Source organism: Ranitomeya imitator, chromosome 1, assembly GCF_032444005.1.
Source record: "Ranitomeya imitator isolate aRanImi1 chromosome 1, aRanImi1.pri, whole genome shotgun sequence".
Lineage (NCBI taxonomy): Eukaryota > Metazoa > Chordata > Amphibia > Anura > Dendrobatidae > Ranitomeya > Ranitomeya imitator.
The window spans coordinates 247,483,312-247,489,311 of record NC_091282.1 but is presented as its reverse complement, the minus strand read 5'-3'; the positions used below and the strand labels follow the sequence as shown (position 1 = coordinate 247,489,311).

General features: G+C 43.5%; 1 protein-coding gene across 2 annotated transcripts in view; it reads right to left on the bottom strand.

Annotated features, from left to right (window-relative positions):
- The window catches only part of GPN3 (GPN-loop GTPase 3), a 76,934-nt gene that overhangs the window by 38,489 nt on the left and 32,445 nt on the right, over positions 1–6,000 (bottom strand). The window lies entirely within an intron of this gene.

The window sequence follows — 6,000 nt, the reverse complement described above, 5'->3', positions numbered from 1 at the left end:
AGGTCTGTGAGAGCCAGAAATCTTGATTGTTTGTTTCTGACCAAATACTTATTTTCCACCATAATATGCAAAAAAAATGATAAAAAAACAGACAATGTGATTTTCTGGATTTTTTTTTCTCAGTTTGTCTCCCATAGTTGAGGTCTACCTATGATGTAAATTACAGACGCCTCTCATCTTTTTAAGTGGTGGAACTTGCACTATTGCTGACTGACTAAATACTTTTTTGCCCCACTGTATATATATATATATATATATATATATATATATATATATATATATATATATATATATATATATATATATATATATTTTTCATTTGGGATGTATATAGGTTTTCATATGTATGATGATTTATTTATTTATTATTACTATTTATTTTATGGTATTATCCTCGTACATGGTAATATCACGTGATCCTGTGGTTAAGTGGTTTATGTACATGAGATTACGCTATTATGTATTTAATAAAGTTTTCTTTGCCTTTTAGACTTGATCCAGTGGTCCATCACCTTTTCGGTGCTTTAATCATCCATCTCAGGTTTGTGGTGCTTCTCCCATTTTCTTTTCTCCTATTCCCTTTGGCTAGATTCCTGTGGACTCTAACTATAACTATTTCATTCCTTGGTATTAGTTCTGGTACTTTGGGGTCCTCCCCGCTGGCTACTTCCCTGCCCCATTTCCGGGTGTTTTCCTCTCAGTGCGCATGCGGTTTCTTTCTTTTTTTATACTGCGCATGCGGCCTATTTCATTTATGTCGGGTTACCCATTAGCCGATCATCCTGCCCCACTTCCGTCAGCCGATTCCCATTGCGCATGCGCACGCCGTTGTTTTCAGAGCGTACGGCCGTATCAGGGGACTTTCCCGTTCCGGTTCCTAGGGTCAGTTCCCCTATAAAATAGCGCTCTTCCGCCTCCTGTTACACCCGATCCTTACAGCGGCGGTGTCCGCATTCTCCAGCTATTCCTGTCAGGTAATTTGCCAGTGTACCCTGCCACTTTTTTTCTTTTTGTCCATGGGTTATATGGTTCCGATACTCATTGTCCATTTGGATTTATCTTATCTGTATCTTATTTAGCTCCTTCATTACCAAAATACAAGTATTTATTTTTCCTACAGGCTATTACTGCAGTTACTATTGGTGATGGATTGGTTTTTTCTGCCTATGTCTTTGGACCTGGAACTGGGTGTTCTTTTTGTGTCTACTGCAAGATGTTATTGCACTGTGATTTTGTGCTTTTCCTTTTTTTCCCCTCTCTCTTTCTCCCTTGTTGTTCCATTCCCCCTTCCCCCCCTTCCTTTTCTTCCCCTTCACTTTTTTCTTTTTCCCCCCTTTTATTCTTCCCCTTCCTTTCCCTTTTCTTTCAGGACACGTTTCTACTGGATGTTCTATATATGAGATTGTTGTATTATATATTCTCTTCTGTTTTGTTTGTAACCAGTTTTATAGAGATATGTTTATTTACTGATTCATGTAATATTTTTTAGATAAGTGCCTTGATAAAGGCCTATGGCCGAAACGTTGGCATCGGCATCTTGTATGACTGGTTATCTTGAATAAATCAATCAAGTTTGATTTACATTTTTCTCTATGGTCTCAGATTAATCTATTTACTATTCTGCTATTTCTGGCTGACCCGGGTACGTCCTTGGAGGGAGCCATTGGGATAATTGAGCGTTTCGGATCGGTGTCGGGACTTAGGATAAACTGGAGTAAGTCTGTCTTGTTTAAGGTGGATGATGATGGTGGGGAGCCACTGGAGGATGGGCGACTGGAGGTGACTAGCCAATTTAAGTACCTTGGAATATGGGTATCTATGCCTGTTACTGACTATATACATAGAAATCTGACTCCAATCTTAGGTGTTCTTAAAGCGAAAGCGGATGCTTAGTTTAAACTGCATTTATCTGTGGTAGGTAGGGTGAATCTTATTAAAATGATTTTGATGCCAAAAATACTGTATATTCTTCATAATGCGCCAGTTTGGATACCACGCGGGAGATTTAGACAGATTAACGCTCTGTTCAGGAATTTGATATGGGGGAAACAGCATCCGCGTATCAAACTGGAGACACTTCAGCGACCCAAGGAAGATGGGGGATTGGCATTGCCTAACCCTGAAATATATTTTCTTGCAGCCCAGAGTCAGCATTTAAAAGGCTGGGCGCATGAAGGGTCATCTGGGGCGGTACAGCAGCTGATGGAAGTGGTGACAAAAAGAAGGCCAGTGGTACAATGTTTGGAGGATGGATCCCTGGGGGCTCTGGGGAAATTATACCCGACTGTGTTGTTGATACGCAGGCTGTGGGGTAGGCTGAGACATATACGGGGGGGTCACGGATTTGACTAGATTCTCACCGCTATGGCATAACAGCAACTTACAGGAGTTTGAGGCACTGGGGGTACTGACAGAATGGCAAGTCAAAGGGATTCAATACGTGTATCAAATAATTGAGCGAGGTGAATTGAAATCATTTTCCCAATTACAGGCGGAATTTGGTCTTGGGACTGTGGGGGAATTTCAGTATTTGCGGATGAGGCATGCTTTTGGAGCTCAGAGTAGAAACGGAGGTATTGGAATTCAGAGGGATATAGTACTGGAGTATGTGTGTAATGAAGGGACTACTGGGGGAGTCATATCTACTTTGTATAAAGATCTGTTGCACACTTTCCTATTGGGGTTTCCAATAATGGCGAGAGCTAAGTGGGAGAGGGATCTGGGTCCAATGGAGAATGAGACTTGGGAGTCGGTGCTAGAATGGGTCCCACGATTGTCACTGAGCGAACCGTATAGACTGTCACAGCTCTATGTGATACACAGGGTTTATAAGTCACCGATGGTGCTATATAAGGCAGGATTGCATGATGATTCTGAATGCCCGAGGTGTAAAACTGCAGATGCTGATATACTCCATATGATGTGGACGTGTCCGAGACTGGCTGCTTTTTGGGTGGTAGTTTTGAGTCGTATGGAAGGTGCGTATGGATGTAAGGTGCCAAGGGACCCTATAGTGTGCTTGTTGGGATGTGTGGATGAGATTGGAGTGGATAACAACTTAAAGATAGCTATAGCCAGATTGTTATACATGGCTAGGAAGGTAATAGCTCGAAATTGGATTAGGGAAGAACCGCCGTCAAGAGGAGAGTTCCTCCAGTATGTGAAGCAGGGCCTGACACTGGAAAAGGGGTTTTATAAAAAAAGAGGGAAAATCGAAATGTTCAATAAAATGTGGTCTCCGTGGATTGCTATGGGATAGGGGTATTATAGAGGGAGAGTTAATTAAGGTTCCTAATTAATGGTAATGTTAAATGTGGCTTATATTATTGGCCGAGGGATTAGATAGTATATTGGTCTAATGACGGAAGTGCTAACCAAGGTGAGCTGCTTTGTTGGGTGGGGTTGGGGGGTGGTGGGATTGAAGGGGAATGTTTGAAGGGGGGGAAAAAAGCTTTGTATTGAAAATAAGAATGTAACATGTCATTTATCTTGTTATTCTTAATAAAAATGTATTTGAACCAAAGGATATCGTTGCAACGTCACGCTTTGTGACGTAGCAACGATCCCGCTAACGATATCTTTATGTGTGACAGCGACCAACGATCAGGCCCCTGCTGGGAGATCGTTGGTCGTGGGGAATGATCAGGACCTCTTTTTGGTCGCTGGTCACCCCGCTGTCATCGCTAGATCGGCGTGTGTGACGCCGATCTAGCGATGTGTTCACCTGTAACCAGGGTAAACATCGGGTTACTAAGCGCAGGGCCTCGCTTAGTAACCCGATATTTACCCTGGTTACCATTGTAAAAGTAAGAAAAAAAAAAACCCACTACATACTCACATTCTGATGTCTGTCACGTCCCCCGGCGTCCACAGGGTTAAAACTGCTTTCGGCAGGAGCGCTGCTAATGCACGCGCTGCTGCCGAGAGCTTCCTGCACTGACTGTCAGCGCCGGCAGTAACGTCACCGCTGTGCTCTGCATTACGGCCGGCACTGACAGTCAGTGGAGGGAAGCGCTCGGCCGGAGCGCGTGCATTAGCAGCGCTCCTGCCGAAAGCAGTTAAAACCCTGTGGATGCCGGGGGACGTGACAGACATCAGAATGTGAGTATGTACTGTTTTTTGTTGTTTTTTTTTTACTTTTACAATGGTAACCAGGGTAAATATCAGGTTACTAAGCGCGGCCCTGCACTTAGTAACCCGATGTTTACCCTGGTTACCCGGGGACTTCGGCATCGTTGAAGACAGTTTCAACGATGCCGAAGTCTTTCCCCAGATCGTTGGTCGCTGGAGAGAGCTGTCTGTGTGACAGCTCCCCAGCGACCACACAACGACTTACCAACAATCACGGCCAGGTCGTATCGCTGGTCGTGATCGTTGGTAAATTGTTTAGTGTAACGGTACCCTAAACCTGGAATATTGACTTGTAAGCTGATATTTGATATAACATATTGTGCGCTTATCCTGGATGATTAGTGAGGTCTACTGTTATGCTAATTATACATAGTGTAGCCCAGATAGTTTGCATAGATTTTCCTCCTGTTTTAAAAATCAACAAACAGATTACGTAATCAAATAAGGCAACTTGGTCGTCACCATTCCTCCCCTTATCTGTGAGGGTGGACTGAATGACACGGCAAATTTAAAAATTGGTTACATGCCTCTGTATAAAGAGACAGACAGCCAGAGACAGGACAGCAGCCAATATCATGGCACCATCACGAGAGACACGGATCTATCATTCTACAGGAAACAACCTACGGGTTTTCGGCTCCAGTTGGAAGAATTCAGATCTGTTCTATTGAACATCGCTGAACCATGGATACGTTTGGAGAAAGCCAGGATTGGGACCCGCTGGTCGCCTGAGGTCCATACAGATGGTCGGATAAGCCATGTTGTGACTCTCGTGTCAACTGGCCTTGGACCTTGTAAGGACTCCGTGGACAGTCATCTTCCTACGCTTGTCGTTACCTCCTCTCTGTACGTGTGTACCACAGGTGGGGTAGCCGACCCTGGGAGCTCTGACGTAACATCTGCTATTATCCGGGTGGGTCAACTGAAGGGTGACACACTAATGTACACCATCTTGGGGAATTTTGCTGGTACTGTTCTATGTGTTATCTGTCTGTTTTGTGGTTCAATAAAGCATTGCTACACTGTTTTACCCTCACTCTGTGTTGTCTGAGTAGCATTATGCCCACGTAATGGGAGAGAGGGCGTTAGGAGGGACGATCCCTGGTCCATGCGGTTCCAGCTAGCGGACCTGGGTGCACGCCGACCTCTTGTGTCGCCACAACATCTAATTGACGGAAAGTTAACACCTTCGACAAGCAGGTTTTGGATCTAGGTGTGGCTCTACTCATTAGATTCACTTCTCTATTATCTCCAAGTCTTTAGTCAAAGACATTGCTAAGACCCCACTTATCTCAAACCATAAACTCCATTTTGGAAGCAAGGAGATGCGCGTACAAAAATAAAGGATAAATATAACTCCTGTCCTCACAGGGCTCACACTCATCTGCATTTAGAATGGACAATTTCAATCCAATATAATATACACACACAAATAAAATCGGATTGCACTCTGACTAGTGTTAGTGATTCTGTGTTCAGCTGTGATTTGTTGTTTTTTTTAGCTTGGATTGTATAAAAAAATATTGCAGCATGCTGCGATTGGCCGCGTATATTGGATGAGATTCGCCAATGCAAGTCAATGGGTGCGAGAGAAAAAAAAAAAGTTTCACAGCACATGACCGTGCTATTTTTACACTCCCATCTCAAAAAACCCGACATTTCATCACCCGAGTACTGTAAATTCACGGAGTGAACTGTCAGGATAGAACTGAGAAAGAAAAAAAATAAATAAATATAGTGTGGGGTTCCACTTCATTTTCTTAACCAGCTGAGGAAAAGCAACAGCTGTGGGCTGATGTTTTTAGTCTGGGAAAGGGGTAATAAATATGGAGCTTCCCAGGCTATTAACATCAGCTCATATCAGTCTGC